General features: G+C 44.6%; 1 pseudogene across 1 annotated transcript; it reads right to left on the bottom strand.

The window, feature by feature from the left end:
• Positions 1-1,085: 1,085 nt before the first annotated feature.
• On the bottom strand, positions 1,086-21,609 carry LOC307166961 (NLR family CARD domain-containing protein 3-like; annotated as a pseudogene). The gene is made up of 10 exons (XR_013824092.1): positions 21,530-21,609; positions 20,035-20,127; positions 19,747-19,860; positions 19,539-19,652; positions 17,579-19,360; positions 4,008-4,164; positions 3,608-3,781; positions 3,047-3,220; positions 2,741-2,914; positions 1,086-2,590 (listed from the first exon to the last, which is right to left on the bottom strand). The product of XR_013824092.1 is annotated as an NLR family CARD domain-containing protein 3-like (transcript).
• Between the last annotated feature and the right edge of the window lie 1,141 nt (positions 21,610-22,750).

Raw genomic sequence — 22,750 nt, forward strand, 5'->3', positions numbered from 1 at the left:
ATGTTTGGAGGTTTTACCATGATAACCACTTAATTAGTCTTTAAAAATGACTGATATTAATTTAGTGATCAAATTTAACACTCTTTATGGAAATATGAAAATATTTTGTAATTATCATTTAAACAAATTTTCAATTGTTTGTTATAAATCAACATATCAGGAAAATGTTGGGTATCTAATCAAAATATCACTTTCTGTTACAAAACAGGGCATTGATTTTATACATGTCCACTGTAGAGGACGCCAGGACTTAAATCTTGTTTATGAGGCATTTTGGGAGACACAACAAGTGAATAGGGAAATTAATTATATATTCATATTCCTATGAAATATTAGATATTATTATAAAATTTCTCCCATTATCACGTCTTTTTTTTCATTACATGTTGCCCCAAGAACACATTAATATGCAAATTAGATAGTGTATAGATACATTGTATTTAATGGTAATGGCATTTATGGCTTTTATGGTATTTATCGCTTGCAATGCCAAGGTCATGGCATGGGTTCGATTCCCAGGGAAAGCAAGAACTGATAAAAATGTAAAATGTGTACCTTGAAATGCAATGCAAGTCGCTTTGGATAAAAGCGTCTGCCAAATGCATAAATGTAAACATAGTTGAGAATCATCTTTATTCAAAGTTTGGTTTAAGAAAATCCTGTTTAAAAAAAACCCCATCATTTATTGGTGAATGAAGCAAAAATCCCAATGTTTTTGCCTATACATGTCATTTCATGCAATTTAATTTTTTAAACAACTGAGTCCTGGTGTCCACTACAGAAGACATAGCATAACATATAAAATATAATTTTATTCATTTAGTTTTGTTCCCATTTGTTTCTTATGGTCTATTTAATATTTAATGACATGAAATTGTTTCTGGGTCTCAGGAGGATAGGCCTATTATATCTACAGTAATATGTATAGGACAATTTATATGTGGTTTTCAGCTCGAAGAATTTCAAATGATTTCAAAACACATTAACCAATGCATAAAACTATATAAATAATCACAGCCTATACTTTTTCTAGACCTCCTTCTAGAGCACAATGTTTTTTTGTTTTTTTTACATTTCTTTTTTTTACATTCTGATTGCTATAGATACATCTTGGGAGGCCAACCAGTTGGAGTGGAAAAGGGAAATGACATACTGTACAAAAAGTTGATGCAAAAGGTGCTAAAATATTTCCAGTGCAGAGGAAAATAAAAACTATACAAAAAAAAAAAAAAAAAAAACCAACAGTGTGGCCCAAATTCACAGCACTGCTCAGTATGAGGTTTCTCTGAGTCCACAATCAGAACTGAAATCCTTTCAGCCAGCAAGCCTATTTACAGGCTGAAGCCCCCTGCACCTACATGGCATGCAACAACAGGACCAAACAAAAAAGTTTGTAACAATCTAATTAAATAATATAAACACCCAACACAACACTTAAACCCTCCAAAACAGCTACAACAACCATTAACAGAGAAAGAGTTTCACAACAAATTAAATGGCACTTAGATTAGGCTTTCCTGTAGCTCAAACAGTAGAGCGTTGATTCCCAGGGAAAGCAAGAACTGACAAGAACTGATAAGAATGTAAATGTGAAATGCAATGTAAGTCGCTTTGGATAAAAGCGTCTGCCAAATATGTAAATGTAAATGTAAATTATGGGTTTTGGTTGCACAGAGTGTGAACCGGGACGTTAAACTTCAACAAAGTTTGTTGAAAATCTGTATAAAAATGAAGGTAATTATCATATGAATTATTGTGTGTTCTTACATTTTGTTCTCTTAGAAAAGATAATGACAAACTTTAAGAAAAAATATAAAGAGTTGAAAACTATAACAAAATACAGCAGTAACAAACTTTAGACTGAACAAAACAAAAACTCCATACAGTAACACCTTCCTGATGTGTACACAGATGTTAATTTTGCCGGCAATGCACAGTGAAATGGGTGTATGTTTGTAAGTCCAAGTTTAAAGAGTCAACAGGTTAACCTGTGGCACATCTCATTAAAATATTAGTTCAGTGGGCGTACACTATTACAAACCATATGACAAACAACAAAACAAAGCTGAAGTCCTTGAGAGAAGTTAATATTAATTTTAAATTATGGTAAATCAAAAAATACAACAAAAAATGTTGTAAACCTAAACTTGACATAAACTCTAAACCCTCAAATCTGATTGGTTGATTTGAATGTTGTTCCAGGATCAACAAAGATGTTGATCCAGGTACATGTTGCACTTGGTGAAATCACGTTCACCAGGTAATTTAATAGAGGCTGCCCCCCACATGGAAATTTCATAGAGAACGTTCATGTTTACATTTTTATAATGAACATGTGGCCAATCTGCTGGAGAGAATCTGAAACATTCAGAAAATAGTCACCATCACAATGTGTTGGACAGAGTTTAAATCAAAAGAACCATCAAAACCAAGCTGATTTCAACTCAAAACTAACAGATCATGTACATTGGCAAGTAAATTGTGAAAATGAATGAGGAATTAAAACACTGTGTATCAGTCACTGGTACAGCAGCAACAAATCCACTGAGCTCCCCATCCATCAGTTCTCAGCTGGACTCTTCAAATGCAGCTTAAAAAAGGAAACAATAAATTACATTTATTTCAGATCAAAAAGTATATTTCTTATGTATGTTGAAAATATTATTTTCCTAGTGTTAAAAGCAACATGTGTGTCCCTTAGCTAATTAATTTAATTAAAAAATAATAATCTCAAACTTACTGTAATTTCTCCAGTTTATAGTGTGGATTTAACTTTATAGCAGTGAGCAGGTCAGTGCCCGTGTCTGAGAGTTTATTTTTAGTCACATCCAGCTCTTTCATCTGTGAGGAAACTGATCTTAGAGCTGAAGCCAAAGCAGCACAACCTTCATCTGTGAAATCACAATCCCTCAGCCTTCAGAAAGAAAAAATACACAGTATTTACGCTCATTTCAAAACAATGCACACAGTTACTACAGTATATGCACTCGACTTTATTATATACTTTTTCCATAGTAGGATTACAAATCCTAAATAATGATCTCACCACAATATCTCCAGTTTACATAGAGGATTCATGAGTTCATCGGAGAGAGATTGTACTCCTGCATCTCCCAATTCATTCTCAGACAGATCCAACTCTCTCAGGTGTGAGGGGTTTGATCTCAGAGCTGAAGTCAGAGCTGCACAACCTTCGTCTGACAAGTCACAAAATCTCAACCTGCAGAGAGAACCATGGGACATGCTTTAAATATTTACATTTGATTAGTTAATTAAGAAACTAGTACATGTACAATGTTACAACACCACTAATATATCTTAGGAGAGAGAGGGAAAATGAATGATGTGATGTGTTCTATTTACATTTTTAAAAAGTTGTATATATACAAAAATAGATCATTTTAATGTGCTAATTTTCTTGGTAAACCATCACAATGAATTAGATTCCTCTACCTCATGTGCTAATGTAATATTACTTTATTAGCAGACAGTGGTGACTCTTAGAACATCTACATATATGACTAGCTTGTTAACTGGACTAATTCAATTCAACACATCAGACCATTTAATTTACTTTTTTATTATCTGTGGGTCTTGAAGAACTTACTTCAGTGTCTCCAGTTTACACTGAGGATTTTTTAGTGCATCAGAGAATAGCTTCATGCCTTGATCTCCTAGGTCATTTTCAGACAGATCCAGCTCTCTCAGATGTGAAGGGTTTGAATTCAGGGCAAAAGCCAGAGCGGCACAACCTTCATCTGTGATACCACACCTCCACAACCTGCGGACAAATAACAAACAGTTCTGTTTGCTTAGTTCCAGGAATACAGAGCATGATACACTATATAAAATAAAATACTAATAAAACTTCAGGGATGGTTATAAAACTTCAGACACACATTTTAAACTGTGTAGTGTACATTCGTAGTTCAGTAATGGAGGACATCTGAAGTCAATGTTGAAATATTGTTTATAATAGAGTTAAAATAAGTCTAAAAAAGTCTTACCACAGTGTTTCCAATTTGCAGTGAGGACTTCACAATCACACCTGAGCTCTTCAGATGATTGAAGTTTAAGTTCAGTTCTCTCAAACATGATGATTCTGAGCCGAGAGCTGAAGCCAGATCAGCACAGCAATTCTCTGAGAGACTACAACAGCCAAGCCTGGAAATAAAATAAGATCACCTTTATGTGATCAATGGCGGAAGCAGTAGCAGCAGTGGTAGCAGTCGCAAGGGGATGTGAACTGCTACGGCAAACAAACAACAAATACGCGACATTTCAGGCGTCTGCAGGTCTGATATTTGTCAAGTACGCTACAATACTGACTTTCTACTGGCTCCGATTATGTTATGTGGCAGCCCGACAAAGCTGCCTCATATGGACGATAAACAAACGCACAAGTAAACGCTCAAATCCTAGACATGACCAACGCACGCCAATACAAGCTCCATCAAAGTCTGGGTTCTCTTACGAGAGGTTCTCTCGTATTGCGTAGTTGCTACGCTACGGGAAAGCCTTTCTTTCTCGAGATACTGAAGCCAAAAATTATCCTTAATTTTTATAATCTTGTCAACGCAGTGCGGCAGCCTGCAGACCTAGGGCGAGCTACTAGCGTGCCCATTGGCTGCCCTGCGGCAACTGCAGCAGCCTACCGCTGAGCCCTTGGCGTGACGTCACGACCAATGAGCGCGCTTGGCGCGCTTAATGCGTCACAGCCCGCGAAAAGGGGTGTGGCTTAGCGTATATAAACAGGGCTCGGAGGCTGCTTCTCTGATTTCTGTCTTTTCAGCGAAGCTCTTCGCATCGCTGCTCTCTGAGGAAGCCGCCGTTGAATCAAGCGACCAGCACGCCGAGGATCTCAGCCTGAGGACGCCGGCCGCCTTCGCCGCCTTCAGCTTTCCCTGCCTGCTTCGCTATCCGGCGAATATATCCTTTTACTGCTCTGTGTTGTATGTGTGTGTGTGTTCGCCCCGCGACACACTTTGCATCTAAAAGGACGCGAGGCGTTGTTGCAAATGCCTCGCTCATCCTGTGGCTCGTGCAGAGCCTCGCTCAGCGACGGAGACCGCCACGTGGTCTGCGCTCTCTGCCTGGGCCTCGACCACGCAGCCCGCGCCCTCTCCACGGGCGGCTGCGAACAGTGTGAGGACTTGCCAATGTCGACCCTGCGGGCTCGACTCGCCATGTTTGATGATCCTCCACCTTCCCCGGCTGCCTCTTCAGGGCCGCGAAAGAAGAAACGCCGCTCTCAAAGGCCTCCCGAGCCGGTGGTTATAGCTGAGCGCTCGCCGGAGCCCCTCCCGCGAGCCTCGCTCTCTCCTTCTCCCCCGCCCTTCACCGACGCGCAGCGGCCGGCCACTGCCTGCACTGCCGTCGCCTTAGGGGATGAAGCAGATGACGCTGCTGACAGCTGCTCTCTGCTTGCTTCGGACAGCGAGGAGTGGTCGGGCTCTCACCGCTCCGCCTCCTCGACTCCAGAGTCTGGCAGGTCCCGCTCCAGTGTTGACGCGGAGCTTATCCGCCTCCTCACCAAAGCGGTCGACCGACTGGGATTAGACTGGTCCCCACCCAAGGAGCCCGCGCCGAACCGACTCGACGGGTGTTTTCTGCCTAGCCGCCGCCAAGCGCCAGCCTCTAGGTCAGCACCCTTCCTGCCCGAGCTCCACGCGGAGCTATCGAAGTCGTGGAACGCGCCCTTCTCCGCTAGACTCCGCTCGTCTGTCTCCTCGGCCCTCTCCCAGGTGGACGGGGCCGCCGAGAAAGGCTATACCGGCATCCCTTCCGTTGAGGAAGCGGTGGCAACGCACCTTTGCCCGCCGTCTGCTAGATGGCGCTCAAAGTCTGCCCTGCCGTCCAAAGCCTGCAGGACCACATCAGCTCTCGCCGGCCGTGCATTCGCCGCCTCCGGCCAAGCTGCTTCCGCCCTGCACTCGATGGCTGTTCTCCAGATCCTGCAAGCCGACCTCCTCCGCGAATTGGACGAGAAGGGCTCGGATCACACAGCCTTAACAGATCTGCGCAGCGCGACGGACCTTTCGCTCCGCGCTACCAAGACCGCTGCACAAGCCATCGGCAGATCTATGGCCGCGCTCACCGTCATCGACAGACACTTATGGTTGACGCTGGCGGATATGAGTGAGTCAGAACGCGCTGTTTTCCTCAACGCCCCGCTCTCGCCCACTGGCCTCTTCGGCCCTGCGGTCAGCGGGATTGTGGACCGCTTCTCTGAAGTACAGAAGGCATCGCAGGCTATGAATCTCTTCCTGCCCCGCCGCTCGAGCCCAGCCGCAGGCCGCTCTCAAGCTCAGCCTCCTGCGCGCAGCTCCACACAGCGCTCGTCTCGGCCACCAACTGCTTCGCAGCGACGCCAGGGCGGCCGCCCTAGGTCACGCTCAACCAGCCGTCACAGACCGCCGCCCCCCCGGGGTCCGCGTCCCAAGATAACGCTGAAGTCTGAGCCCGCGAAGTCCTCCTAGCACCCGCAGGGAGGAAAAGATGGCTGAGTCCCGCTGCCGCCGGACCGCCATCAAAACGCCCAGCTCTGTCAGTCCCCTCAGTACAGGCTACTGCAGCAGCTTACACCGCAGCCAACGAGCCAGTAACACCACTCGCTCGCCTGCACACAAACGCCGTTTTTACGGCGGCCCAAATAAATCTCAGAAAGAGTGTAAATTCGGGTTTTCCGGCTCCGGCCGAAGGTGTTGTAAGTGTAGAAAATGTGCCCACTCCCACGTGCTCACTGCTTCACACAAACACGGTCCCCATGGTAACGCGTTCAGAGCGCTCTCTCATAAAGCGGTCACACACCGCTCGAGTACTAAGTGTAGTAAATGTGCCCACAACTCTGTGCTCACATCTACCCGTAACTCGCTCTGCCACTCGGTTACCCCGGGCAACAACGGCTCAGGCCGAGAGTATTATAAGTGTAGAAAATGTGCCCACTCCCATGTGCTCACTGCTTCACACAAACAGGGTCCCCATGGTAACGCGCACAGAGCGCTCTCTCATGAAGCGGACGCAAGCCGCTCGAGTATTAAGTGTAGAAAATGTGCCCACAACCTTGTGCTCACACCTACCCGCTGCTCGCTCTGCCAGTCAGTTACCTTGGGTCACAGACCCTATAAAGCTCCCAAACACTGGCCATGTCATAAGTGTAAACTCTGCGCCCGCTCACGAGCACGCGCACTCACTTTTAGACATTATAATCCCCACGCCACTCTCGCGCCTGGGATGTTTGACAGCAAATCACGCTCCATCCGATGGGACCGAGCTACTGAATGCTGTTCAGTCGGCCAATACTGTTTACCAGCCCCCGTGTTCGAGCACCAGCGGCGCGCACGCCGCTCCATCCTCTCTGATACAGGTTCCCCATCCCGCGCAGCGCGGCGATCTGAACCCAGAGACCATTCGACCCCTAGCTATGCATGCGAAAGCATGGGAAGCGATTCAGGGCGCGTCAGAATGGGTGCTGAATACTATAAAACACGGCTATTCGCTTCAATTCGCTCGTCGCCCTCCGCGCTTTACAGCACAGACGGAGACGAGAGTGAGTTCAGAAGCTGCGCACCTGCTTCAAGCAGAAATAGCGAAGCTGCTGCGCAAAGGGGCTTTAGAACAGGTTCATCCTTCTCTGAGTGAGTCGGGCTTTTACAGCCGCTACTTCCTCGTACCCAAGAAGGACGGAGCGTTAAGACCTATTTTAGATCTGAGACATCTGAACAAAGCCCTCATGAGACGGCCGTTCAAAATGATCACAACCAGAAAAATCCTCGCGCAGATTCGCCCAGGAGACTGGTTTATCTCTCTCGATCTAAAAGACGCATACTTTCAGATCCAGATAACTCCCCGTCACAGGCCATTCTTGAGATTCGCCTTCAACGGTCGAGTATATCAGTACACAGTCCTGCCCTTCGGCCTGTCTTTGGAGAAGAGATGGAGCCTGCCATAACCGCCAAGGGTGCTGCGCTTCTGGAGTACAAGAGGAAGCCCTCCAAGAAGACACTGGTCGCCTACAGAGAAGCCCGCAATAACGCCAAGAGGGTCGCCCGCAGGTGCGCCAATGATTACTGGCTGAAGCTTTGCAGCGACATCCAGACCTCTGCGGACTGCGGAAACACCCGCGTCATGTACGAGGGGATGAAGAAAGCATTTGGACCAAGTGTCACCAAGATCGCACCCCTCAAGTCCACCTCCGGCAATATCATCAAGGACCGTGGCGAGCAGATGGAGAGATGGGTTGAGCACTATGGGGAGCTGTACTCCAGGGAGAACGTCGTCACCGACACAGCCATGGAAAATACCACCCTACTACCCACCATGGAAAAACTCGACTCCCCACCCACCATCGAGGAGCTCAGCAAGGCCATTGACTCGCTGTCCTGTGGGAAAGCACCAGGCAGCGACGGAATCCCACCAGAGGTTGTGAAGGCAGCAAAAGAGAGCTCTCTCCTTGGACATCTCCATGAGCTTTTGCTCCAGTGCTGGAAAGAGGGAACAATACCCCAAGACATGCGGGATGCGAAGATCGTCACGCTCTACAAGAACAAGGGCGACCGCAGTGATTGCAACAACTATCGCGGGATCTCTCTCCTCAGCACCGTGGGAAAAGCCTTCGCTAGGGTAGTCCTCAACCGCCTGCAGGCGATTGCTGACCGTGTGTATCCTGAGTCGCAGTGTGGGTTCCGGGCCAAGCGCTCAACCATCGACATGGTGTTCTCCCTCAGGCAGCTGCAGGAAAAGTGCCGTGAACAGCGACGTCCCTTGTTCCTCGCCTTCATCGACCTGACCAAGGCGTTTGACTTAGTCAGTCGGTCTGGCCTCTTCGCCCTCCTCCACAAGATTGGATGCCCCCCCAAGCTTCTGAAGTTGGTCGAGTCGTTCCACGACAACATGTCTGGCACAGTACAGTACGACGGATCAGCATCGGACCCCTTCCCAATCAAGAGCGGCGTGAAACAAGGGTGTGTCCTGGCCCCGACACTGTTCGGCATATTCTTCTCCCTGCTTCTGCGCTACGCATTCAGCGAGTCCGAAGATGGCATCTTCCTCCACACACGAAGTGACGGGAACCTCTTTAATCTCGCTCGCCTCAGAGCGAAGACCAAGGTGCGCAAGGTCCTCATACGGGAAATGCTCTTTGCTGATGATGCCGCCCTCACTGCTCACACTGAAGCTGCCCTTCAGCGACTCATCACTCGTTTCGCTGAGGCATGCACAGAGTTTGGCCTTACCATCAGCCTCAAGAAGACCATCATCATGGGACAGGATGTCAGCACCACTCCCACAATTACCATTGGCGACCACATCCTGGAGTTGGTGGACAAGTTCACATACCTCGGCTCCACAGTCTCCAGCAACCTATCCTTTGACGCCGAGCTTAACGTAAGGATAGGCAAAGCAGCAACCGCCATGGCCCGCCTAGCGAAGCGTGTGTGGGACAACCCCATGTTGACCCTCAACACAAAGATGAAGGCGTACCAAGCGTGCGTGCTGAGCACCCTTCTGTACGGCAGTGAGGCTTGGACCCTGTTCACGCACCAAGAGCGAAGACTGAACGCCTTCCACATGCGCAACCTCAGACGACTCCTCGGCATCACCTGGCAGGATCGCGTCTCCAATGCAGGCGTTTTGGCCCAGGCAGGCATGTTAAGCATGTTCGCCATCCTCACCCAGAGGCGCCTGCGCTGGCTTGGACACGTATGCAGGATGGACGATGGCCGCATCCCAAAGGATATCCTCTATGGCGAGCTAGCCACAGGAACACGGTCAAACGGACGACCTGCCCTGCGCTACAAGGATGTCTGCAAGAGGGATTTGAAGTCATGCAGCATTAACCCAGCAGATCTTGCGACAGCAACCTCCGACCGCTCTAGCTGGCGTGCAGATGTCATAACTGGCATTAAGCAGGCCGAGGAGAAGAGAGAGATCCAGCGTAGGGAAAGGAAGAGCTGTAAACAGCAGAATACCCAGCCTGCGACTGCTTCCCCTATGGCCCCTACCAATGACCACACTTGTAGCAAGTGTGGTAGGAACTGCAGCTCCCGCATTGGATTATTCAGCCACAGCCGGCGATGCAGCTCCACAACTCAGTAAACACTTCTCAACTAAGGTGCAGACTCCATTGTCTCTAGAGACAGAAGGATGCCAACAACATTTACGAAATGCATGGACACGGCCCTCGCTCCCCTGAGAAAACAGGGAATGCGAATACTGAATTATCTGGACGATTGGCTTATTCTAGCGCAGTCAGAGACGGAACTTGTGTCTCACAGAACAGCGCTTCTCAGCCATCTGGAGGAGCTGGGTCTCTCGGTCAACTGGACCAAGAGCTCGCTATCGCCCCGTCAGTCAATTTCCTTTCTTGGAATAGAACTGGACTCGGTGGCTATGACGGCCAGACTGTCGGAGCAGCGCGCGCGCCGCATCCGCCTCCTCGCCGCATCCCTCCAAATAGGCAGCCGGGTTCCGCTGAGGACATTCCAGCGTATCTTGGGGCATATGGCCTCAGCTGCAGCAGCGCTCCAGCTGGGCTTACTGCGCATGCGCCCGCTTCAACGCTGGCTGAAAGCGCGCGTGCCCCACCGAGCCTGGGCGGCCGGCGGCTTGCGAGTCAGAGTGAATCAGGGCTGCATTTCAGCCCTGCAGCCCTGGCTGGCAGCCGAATGGTATCTCACGGGAGTGACTATGGGAGTGATTTCACACCGGAAAGTTGTCTCGACAGACGCTTCCAACCTAGGTTGGGGAGCGCTCTTCGAAGGCAGACCGGTCTATGGCCGCTGGTCAGACCAGGAGAATCTTCTACACATAAACTGTCTAGAGATGCTCGCGGTCGAGAAAGCGCTCAAACACTTCCTCCCATTCCTCCACGGTCACCATGTTCTAGTCCGCACGGACAATACATCGGTAGTGGCCTATGTGAATCGCCAGGGCGGTGTCAGATCAAAGACGCTCTGCACCCTGGCGGAACGCCTCCTCGTGTGGGCTCAGCACCCTCTGCGCTCGCTGAGAGCCGCGCATGTGCCTGGCCACCTGAACGAGGGTCCCGACAGACTGTCCAGGGACAACGTTCCCCCTGGGGAGTGGTCTCTACACCCCCAAACAGTCCAGTCACTGTGGCGCCGTTTCGGCAAAGCGAAAGTCGACCTTTTTGCGTCAAAAGACAACGCTCATTGCCCAGAGTTCTTCTCGAAGAACGAGGACGCGCTGGCCCAGACCTGGCCCAGCGGCCCATTGTACGCTTTTCCCCCGGTCTCTCTGCTGCCTCAGGTCATCGAGAGAATCAGGGAAGCGCGCCACTCAGTGCTCCTCATAGCCCCATGCTGGGAGAACCAAGCTTGGTTCCCGGATCTAATACAGCTGGCAGACTCAGCCCCCTGGCCGATACCGGTGAAGAGAGACCTTCTCTCTCAAGCCCGCGGCTCGATATGGCATCCCCATCCAGAGCGCTGGTCTCTGCATGCGTGGAGCCTCAACGATTACACGCTGATCTGCCAGACGGGGTCATGAACACGATCATACAATCTAGAGCCCCCTCTACGAGGCGGCTCTACATGTCGAAATGGTCAGTGTTTAACAGATGGTGCACTGCTAAGGGGCTCGATCCACAGACATGTGGGGTATCGCGAATACTGTGTTTCCTTCAAGAGCTACTGGACGCGGGCAGGTCCCCCTCCACGCTCAAAGTCTATGTTGCGGCCATTTCAGCGCTCTCTGTTTCAGAGCGGGGCCGCGCATTAGGAAGGAACGAGTTCGTCATCCGCTTCCTTAGGGGAGCCAGGAGGATGAACCCCCCGCGACCCCCCGCGGTTCCTATGTGGGATCTTTCTCTGGTCTTGGAGGCCCTGAGAGCGCATCCCTTCGAACCCTTGGAAACTGTGGATATGAAATACCTCACGCTCAAAACCGTTTTTCTGATAGCACTGTCTTCAGTCAAACGAGTGGGAGACCTTCACGCGTTATCTATTAACGCTGCGTGCCTCGAGTTCGGACCTAATGACTCCAAAGTCATTCTCAGACCGAGGCATGGGTACGTTCCCAAAATTTTGGGCACTCCCTTCAGAGCACAGGTCATTTCCCTCTTAGCCCTGCCAACGCACGGCAGCGAGGCCGATAGTAATCTCCTCTGCCCGGTCAGGGCGTTGAGAAACTACATTTCACGGTCCGCCGCTTTCAGGCGCTCGGATCAGCTCTTTGTTTCGTTTGGTGGGCGCACCAAGGGTCTCGCCGCCTCGAAACACAGCCTGTCCAGATGGATAGTGGACGCTATTGCTGTGGCTTATGCGTCTAAAGACCTGCAGTGCCCATTGGGCATTTGAGCTCACTCCACCAGAGGCATGGCCTCGTCGTGGGCGTGGTCCAGCGGGATTCCCATTCATGACATTTGTGCAGCGGCAGGCTGGGCCTCCCCCTCCACATTTGTTAGGTTTTACAACCTGGATGTTCCCGCCTTGCAGGCGAAAGTGTTATCAGTCTAAGTCTCGCGTATGCCGGCCCACTATCTGTGCGCGGGCTACGGTGTGTGATTTAGCTCTACTGGTTGAGCTGCACTATGCAGGGAATTGTCAGTTCGGACCGGCCGTGCCGCTCCTAACCCCCTAGTGTGTGCTTATGTACGGCGCTAGCCCTCTTTGGGCCGCCCGGCTCTCTGCTATCACGTTCCCCGGGCTCTCCCTGGGACTCATTCAGTGGATGCTGGGCGCGCACGGCGTTGACAAGGGCGTTCCCGTAGCGTAGCAACTACGCAATACGAGAGAACCTCTCGTAAGAGAACGTTTCGGTTACTCACGTAACCTCTGTTCTCTCTAGAAGAGGGAACGAGTATTGCGTAGCCCGCCGTGCTCGCGCCACGAGCTCATTTCGCTTCATGCGACAGAAACCAGAGAAGCAGCCTCCGAGCCCTGTTTATATACGCTAAGCCACACCCCTTTTCGCGGGCTGTGACGCATTAAGCGCGCCAAGCGCGCTCATTGGTCGTGACGTCACGCCAAGGGCTCAGCGGTAGGCTGCTGCAGTTGCCGCAGGGCAGCCAATGGGCACGCTAGTAGCTCGCCCTAGGTCTGCAGGCTGCCGCACTGCGTTGACAAGATTATAAAAATTAAGGATAATTTTTGGCTTCAGTATCTCGAGAAAGAAAGGCTTTCCCGTAGCGTAGCAACTACGCAATACTCGTTCCCTCTTCTAGAGAGAACAGAGGTTACGTGAGTAACCGAAACGTTTCCCCCTACTCTATCACGCGGTTTCTTCGGCATGATTTTTGTCCTCATGATGGGCCTGCACGCTGTTGGAGTCCCTGTTTCTGTCCGCGATCGCCTACCCTACAGCTTGCCCGGCTGTCTGGGAGGTGAGGAGCCAGGATGCCTGGACCTACTGGATAAAAGGTCTGCAGCGCTACCGGCTGTGATAGACGGGGTGCTCCGGGAGCCGAGTTATTGCACATCGGAGACTCATGCCTGGAGGATCCGCCCTGCTGAAGTTGGAACGGGGGTCTGTGGACGAGCCTGGAGCTGCGCTGTGCTGTGGCCTGCCTCGAGGAATGCCGGTGAGCGTACCCGGTCGCCAGCGGAGTTTTCCTTACCAACGGAACTTTCTGCGCCACAAACCAGTTCCCCGGTTAACAACCCACACTGTTCTGACCACAGGTTTGTGTCCACAAACTCTGATCAAATAGTTTCTCATCAGCCACTGGTTTTCTCCACACGAACTATTATTTTTCACCGATGGGAAACTGATGTCAAACCAAATATTTCCAATGAAAAAGAAAATAAGTCTAAACACATTTTAAGTTCATCAAGACTTTTAATAACTGTTCTCTTGTTTATTGGAAATGTGGAGCTTAACCCGGGGCCTGACTTAAATATTTTAACAACTTTAGGCATATTGCACCTGTGGGGATTGTATGCATATGCAAATTATATTAGATCATTTATTGCCATATCACAGCCACAATGTACGGGTATACCTATAACTTGGGGCTGTTTTCCCCATTCTAGAATTTTAGCTCCTACTACTTTTATTTCACCACCTTTTCCGATTTTATCTTCTGATTCTGAACCACCTTCTTTTAATCCTTTAGTTAAAACTGTTAAAATTCAGCGATCATCTCATCCAAGAAATAGTCCAGCTAACCCAGCTCAACTTGGTAGCACCAGAGGCTTTAAAATCTGCCACTTAAATTTGCCACTGTTCCTAAATTAGACGAATTTAAAATCTTGCTTGCACAATCAAAAGCACATGTAATGGCTATCTCTGAATCATGGTTAACCCCCAATATTCCTGATTCTTTTCTCTCAATTGAAAATTATGAATTGTATCGAAAAGACCGCAATAGTAAAATCGGCGGCGGAGTGGCTTTCTATGTGAGTCGGAATTATGCACATGTAATATCAATTTCTGAAACTGAAACTGAAACACTAAAACTTATTGTACATTTTACTCCGCAACACGCAATTACCATCATTCTCACCTACAAGCCACCTAATGTGAGTGAAAGTTTTTACCTATCTCAGCTTTCTGATCTAATTAAATCTGTTACAACAAAAGAGCTTGTAATTCTGGGTGATATCAACCTTGACTGGGATGATAACTCATCAAAATCTTTGAAAGCTATTGCATTGAAACTTGGATTGTATCAACTAATCAAGGAACCAACGAGAGTTAGCAAAACCCGCAGTTCCATTCTGGATCTCATTTTTACAAATCAGCCCTCAAAATACACAATGTCGGGTGTTATAGAGGTGGCTATTTCAGATCATTCACTAATTTACGCAGTTAGACGAATTTTAAAACCCAAAAAAACTCATGCTCCTCACTCTGCTCCTAAAATACCAACCTCAAAATTACCACAATTTAATGCCGATCTTAGTGCTACTGACTGGAATGATGAGCTGTCATTACAAGATCCTGAACAAATCCTAACACAGTTTCATTCTAAACTACAGAAAATACAGAATAAATATACTACAACTAGCAAGGTTCGTCCAAGGAAAAATAAATTACCTTGGATGAACACTGGATTATTCCAACTCCTTAAACTGAAGGGCACTCTTCTTAAATTATATAGATTAAATCGAACACCTGAGACTAAAAACAATTTTATACAAATTAGAAATAAAAGTACTCTTGAGCTGCGTAAAGCTAAGGTGGTCTATTTTAAACAGCAAATTACTCAGTCTGCTAATAACCCAAAGACATTATGGCAGACTCTTAAGGCCATTACTGGTGGAAAAGAATCTGAAAAGAAAAATAATGCTAACACTCAAATTTCTCTACGGGGTACTCTGATCTCTGACTCAGAAAAAATTGCATGTGCTTTTAATGATTATTTTGTATCATCAGTTAGAGAATTAGCTATGGATTTTGCTACTCCCTCTTTGCCTTCACCAATCCTCTACTCAACATCTGACCAGTTCTCTTTTTCTGAGATAACACAGAATGAGGTGATACAAGTACTACATATGTTAAAAAATTCTCATGCCCATGATATATACGGTTTAAACACCATATTTTTAAAGACTCATGCTAATAGCCTGATACCTCTGTTTTTACATTTAACCAATCTTTGTATCAGGCTTTCCATTTTTCCGAATGAGTGGAAAGCAGCACAAGTTATTCCAATTTTTAAATCTGAGGATCGCACTCTTGTCTCAAACTACAGACCAATTGCAATACTACCAGCAATGTCTAAATTGCTGGAAAAAGTCCTGCATAACCAGCTAAGTGCATACCTTGAATCCAATAACTTGCTCAGTGACTGTCAACACGGTTTTCGTGCTAAGAGATCAACTATGTCAGCACTACTTCTCTTCACTGAACAATTACGTGACTCTCTTAATAAAGGTCACATCACGGGAGCTATTTTTATTGACTTTCGCAAAGCATTTGAAACAGTGAACCATCAGATATTGCTGAACAAACTCCACTCGTTTGAACTGTCTCCATCAGTGATTGAAATGCTTTCCTCATATCTGACAAACAGATCGCAGACAGTCAATTTTAACCATGTCCTATCGCAGCCATTAGGCTGTAATATGGGCGTGCCTCAAGGCAGCATTCTTGGACCCCTACTTTTTCTTTTATACATTAATGATTTCTCACGAGTCTGCAGACATTCAAAATGCTTATTGTATGCGGATGATACTGTTATTTTTCTTTCTGATTCAAATCCTACTGTCATAAACTCCAAATTATCATCTGACCTTCATCTCTTACATGACTGGTTGAAAAAGAACCATCTGACCATTAATGTAAAAAAAACTGAATGCATGTATTTTCACTCACCCAGAAAATGTTTTTCTTTTAATGATTGTATCAAATTTGCAAACCAAAATCTTGTTATCACAAATACCTATAACTATCTTGGTGTTCTACTGGACTCGCATCTCACATACCAAGAGCATATTTCCAAATTAACAAAAAAGCTGAATCAGAAACTCTATGTTTATATTAAGATAAGGTCGTATCTCTCTTTCTCAATCTCTGAAACTTACCTACATGCTATTGTGTTCTCAACAATGTCTTATTGTTTGCCAATATGGTCTCTCACTACAAAAGAAATCACCGAACCGATAGCACGACTTTACTACAGAGCACTCAAGATTCATAGTAACCTTCCAAGATGGTCTCATCATTGCAATGCCCTAACACATACAAAAGCTTTGACTTTCCAGAACTATGTAAACTGTCATGCCATTACATTTTACTCTCAGATTCTAAACAGCACTTCACCAGCACTCACAGAGCTTCTTCCGACACACAAGATGAGACCACAACGTCTCACTAGGTCAGTCTCTCAGGAACTTATCCCAGTTCCGTCTTACAAAAATAATTTTGGTAAGAGATCCTTTTTCTATACTTACACCAAAATTTGGAATGACATTCCCTATCACATTCGAACATTATCTTCTATCATACTTTTTAAAAAAACATATAAACTATTTCTCCGGGATAGTCATACTTGCACACATTAATTTGTTTATAGATTTGTCTTCATGTATTTTATTGTTATATTGGTCGGTACTCTGTTTAGTCTATGTCTATGTCTATGTCTTGTAAAAATGTACTGAGCTTGTTCATTGTTTTATGTTGCTGCAGAACAGGAACCTGCTGTAAACCAGTTGCTTAAACTGAGCCAGGCCCGTTTGACGGTGACTTAACTGTTACTTTTAACTTTTCCTGTATAATAAATGAAATGAATGAAATGAATGTATTCATGTATTTTATGAATTTTTATGTGCTAATCAGTTTATACAAAAAAAAAAACTTTGAACCCGCAGCTTTTAGATAAAATATGACACCGGGAAATATAATTTAATGCTTTTAATAATAAATTATAGTCATCTGTACAAACATGCAAGAACAAAGGATATGTGTGTAGGATCTGAATATTTATATTTAAAATATACATTTAAAATATAATTTAAAAATTAAAAATGGTTTTAGATAAGTATAGTCATGTCATACTGCAGGACACACAGATCCATGCGATTCAGGGGCTCTATACACACTTCACATATTCTTAGCATAAAATGCAGACTTTCTTTAGTATTGTGGTGATAATGTGAAAGAGCCGTTCACTTACTGAGCTGATCTGGATGCTTCAACCACAGGCAGAAGATTATGGAGAACTTGATCCTGTGTGATGTTTTTTTGGTTGAACTCATCCCTGATGTATTCCTTTAATTCAAACACTTCCAGCTGCTCTGAAGTAAGCAACACAAAAACCAGTGCTGACCACTGTGCTGGAGACAGATTGGCATCTCTTATCATCCCAGTGCTGAGATAGTCTTGGATTTCATTTTCCAGAGTATGATCACCTAGTTCATTCAGACAGTGAAACAGATTTATGGATTTCTCTGGAGAAAGATTCTCTCTAATCTTCTTCTTGACATACTGGATAATTTCCTCTGTGTTGTGAGACATTCCTCCTGTTTGTGTCAGTAGGCACTTAAAAAGAGTTTGATTGGACTCTAACGAGAGACCCAGAAGGAAGCGAAGGAAGAGGTCAAGATGGCCATTCTTACTTTGCAAAGCCTCTTCCACAGCCCTCTCATACACTGTGCAGCATGCTGGAGACTGAACATTGTGTTTTAAGGCCTGGTATTCACTAAGAACATCTACATTTTTCAAACTGAATGAAAACAACACATAGAGAGCTGCTAGATGTTCTTGCACGCTGAGATGAACAAAGCAGTAGACTTTCCTCTGACACAGACCAAACTCCTCTCTGAAGATCTGAGTGCACAATCCTGAGAACACTGATGCTTCTGTCACGTCAATGCCACACTCTCTCAGATCTTCTTCATAGAAGATCACATAGTGTTTTATAAGCTGTTGAAAAGCCAGTTTCCCCAGTTTTAGGATCATGTCTTCATCTGTCACTTTCTTCTCATAGTCCTTCTCATGTTTGATGTTGGTCTGAAGGATCAGGAAGTGTGTGTACATTTGAGTGAGAGTCTTGGGAATCTCTCCACTCTCTGCTCCACTCAACATCTTCTCTAGAACAGTGGCTGAGATCCAGCAGAACACTGGGATGTGGCACATGATGTAGAGGCTCCTCGATGACTTCAGGTGTGAGATGATTTTATTGGCCAGACTCTGATCAGTGATTCTCTTCCTGAAGTATTCCTCCTTCTGTGGGTCATTGAAGCCTCGTACCTCTGTCACTCGATGAACACACTCAGAGGGGATGAGATCAGATGCTGCTGGTCTGGAGGTGATCCAGATGAGAGCAGAGGGAAGCAGATTCCCCACAATGAGGTTCGTCAGCAGCACGTCCACTGAAGTGGATTCAGTCACATTACACAACCTCACATTGTTCTGAAAATCCAGAGACAGACGACACTCATCCAAACCATCAAAGATGAACATGATTTTACCATCATGTGGAGAGATTTCCAGTTGTTCTGTGCCCAGAAGATCTTTAAGACTGAATGTTTGGTCCTTCAGCAAATTGAGCTCTCTGAAAGGAAGTGGAAATATGAGGAAGATGTCCTGATTCGCTTTCTCTTCAGTCCAGTCTAGAATGAACTTCTGCACAGAGACTGTTTTTCCAATGCCAGCGACTCCTTCAGTCAGCACAGCTCTAATGGGTTGGTTTTGTCCAGGTAAGGGTTTGAAGATGTCATTGCAGTTGATTGGGGTTTCCTCCATTGTGGCTTTCCTGGAAGCTTTTTCAATCCATCGGATCTCATGTTCATTATTGATCTCTCCACTTCCACCTTCTGTGATGTAGAGCTCAGTGTAAATCTCATTGAGGATTGTTGGAGTTCCTTGCTTATCTATTCCCTCATATACATACTGAAACTTTGTCCTCAAGTCTGATTTGAGTTTGTTGTGGACTTCAGCATGTTGACAGTCAAAGCTACAACACACATTAGAAAATACACAAATTAGCAAGCACAGATTTTTACACGTCCAAATATAACTTACCTTATAAGAGTAAATGTTGTAAAAGTTATCAGTTTTGGTTTTTTATTATTTTTTTTTATTTTTTATTTTATTTTTTACAGTGGCTTCAATTTACTTATATGTGTAAATACCTGCACTCTGTACTGATCTCATGTGGTGTTGGGTTTGTCCTATCCAAACTCTGACACCGTTTTCTCGAATGTGACTGGAGAACTTTACAGACTTCAGCATGTCGACAGTCATTACTATGAGTAATTATAACACAGATTGAAATTCAATATTCAGGGTTTACATTTTATAAATGCCTCAAATGTTTTCCATCTTCATTTTTAAACATACCCGTGTGCAGAGGTGTCTCTATTCCTAAAGAACACTGGAAGCTCTATTGACTGGTCACTCTTCATGGACAGACAGCTGGGAGCTGGTGAGTCTGGTTTCTCAACCTGCATTGAACTTTAACAAAATAAATGAATGAGCATTTTATTCAGAACTGATTTTATCATGAAATGTTATTTTATTCAGATCAGACTTTATCGATAAATAAGCAATGTTCAAAAGTGCTTCCATCTCAAAACTGACCTCATCTGCCTTTACATTTACAGATTTTCTAAAGCATTTATTTTGTACCTGCAAAAGCATATGTCACGTTTGATTAACCGTGACCTCTTTAGCGACCCACAGCTTGGCTTTGGTGAACCTGGTCTCTTTGGCTCCATTGATCTGTAACCAAACCAATAAGGCACTTTGCATGTAACATTTTCCTTTCAAACTTGATCTTGGCAATCTTTATATCAAGGTTAATACTGCAAGTACATTTCATCTTAATATTGACTTGTGTTCAAGACTTAATTGAATTTAAATATCTGATTCTTCATTTGCTTAGTCTGATGACTGAACAAAAATAACTAACATCGCAGTATTTATTTATTAATATTACTTGAGAAAAACAAGTGTCTATTTGTTAGTAGTAAGATTGTAAGACAAGTTTATTTGTATACTGTTACTCTTAACATTGATTCAAAGCAGCTTTACAGGAATTCATACCATGTATGACTATATATTTAGCTTTTTTGTATTTATTATCTAGTAGATAGATCTGTGCCACTTTTAGTAAACAGAACTGCATTGCATTACTTAAAATCACATCATGTTTTAATAGCACCACTGTGCAGTAAACTGATGCAGTTACAGCAGCCATTTTGACATTACATAAAAACAAAAATAGCAGTTGTAACTGGTGAGATAAGAAATATATTACTAGTAACAATTAGAATAAACACTTATGGCCTATAGGTTATCTAATAAAAGAGTGTAGTAGGCCTACCTAATGAAGCGTTACAGGTTACATTGAAAAATATACAAGTCACCACTGGAAGACTTAGCCTACTGGCAAAATAAACAAGCACTTGTAACAAAGTAGGCACTAGCAAATTTTAATAAATAAATGTTACAACAACATACCATACAAATATTATTCCTCAAAGTTTTACAATAGGAGCCTTGCCAGTGTAATATAATACACCTCTGTTGGGGAAACAATCACCTGGGTAACCTTCTGTAACCTAAAACCATCACTGTTCCTAAGTGTTGTGAATGAGGTGGACAAACTTTGCTCTAGAGTTATGCGGGTAAAGAAGTCTCAAAAACCACAGTCAATTGTTCACTACAGAAAGTGAAAGTAAACATCTGACGCTGCATCTACTTCAACGAGCTGATAACCATTTAGCCTATAACTGTCTAATTATTTTCTTAATATTTCTCTTGTTTCCCATAAGTAGTGAAAAAATAAAAAGATAAGTATTTAATGTTAAGGAAGTTACTTTTGAAATGAGGAGTACTAGGTCTAAGCTAATCTAACTAATCTTTATTTTCTCGCAGCTCGTCGGTTAGGCTATGCGCTATACTAAAATTATTGTGAGGCTAAATTAATCGTATTATTCATTTAATAATAAAAATAGTAGCCTAGTAGTAATCATAACAATTTAATTTAGCTGATGCTGATGATCATCATTTTCGGAATCGTCTAACGGCGTGTCAGCGCATCGCGTCTATGATCATCATCTATCGGCGCTATCGCGGGGAGCTCCAACAAGCGGGGGTTGCGTGACAGTTGCTCGCTCACCTGTGTCAGGTGGATCTCGCTCCGCCTCGGTTGTTTGTCTATCCAGCACACCGGCGTCAGTAGTCTACAGTTCAGGTTAGGTTACAATGTTTAGTTGTGGTGAAACAACATCAAGAAACATGTCCATTCGTCAAAAGTAATCCTAAATTGATGAGGGAACGAGACTCTCACTTTCCCAAGTCTCCGAGACTGAAGAAATGTACCTGCGCACTGGATTGCACATAAGTGACGTAATCATGACTTCACCGGTTCGCCAGCCCTAGGCTATCCCTAACCTTCAATCTTAATAAAAGACGCCTTTCTGAAAAGTGAAACTTGAAAGTTACAATGTAATACGCATAATGTGAGGTTTGCTAAGTTAAGAAGAACAAAGAATCCGAAAGGAAAATAGTAGGTCTTACTTTGATAATAAATAATAACAGCATTCACAGACCACAAGCTTAGTACAAATAGGGTGTGGTAAATGCACAACCAGTACAAATAACACAGTAAACTGCAAATCAGTACAGCAGTAGCTGGCATGAGAAACAAAAATCACTATAACATATTGTAATTTCAACTTAATTGTGCAGTAACTATATTATAAACACAGTCGTGCAGCTACAGGGCACATGGAATGAGAAAATAGTATCTTGTAAAGGTTATCATATTAACAATTAGAAACAAAGAAACATTAAATAAGATATCAAAACATTAAAATCATTGTCTCTATTTGACAAATCCTCAAACAATCATGTTTATTATAGCTTTTGATATAGATTTTGTAGAATATTATAAGATTTTATTGTTAATATTTCTTTCAAAATTGTTCCTGCAATACAACTATTAGAGGTAATGCAATCTATATGCAATCTTTTGTACCCAAGTTATTGAATACATGAGTAAACAAAGCTACCTCTCTGCCCAGCTAACAATTTTAGGTTATAAGAATGTTTCCATAACGTTCCCATTAAGTTATAAAAACGTTATTTCTGAATGTTCTAGGAACGTTCAAAACGTCCAGTTTTTTAGATGTTGCATTAACGTTATTTATTGGTTATAAGAACGTTTTTAAAACATTCCACGAACAACCTTAAGAATAACGTTTTATTGCTAACGTTTTTAGAACGTTTACCAATGACATAACGTTGGCACAATGTTATAATAACGTTACTGCAAGAACGTTTTTTTCATAACTTTGAGAGAACTTTCAGAGAACGTTAGCCAATGTTCTGGGAACGT

Source organism: Squalius cephalus (assembly GCF_949319135.1).
Source record: "Squalius cephalus genome assembly, chromosome: 11".
Classification (NCBI taxonomy): Eukaryota; Metazoa; Chordata; class Actinopteri; order Cypriniformes; family Leuciscidae; genus Squalius; species Squalius cephalus.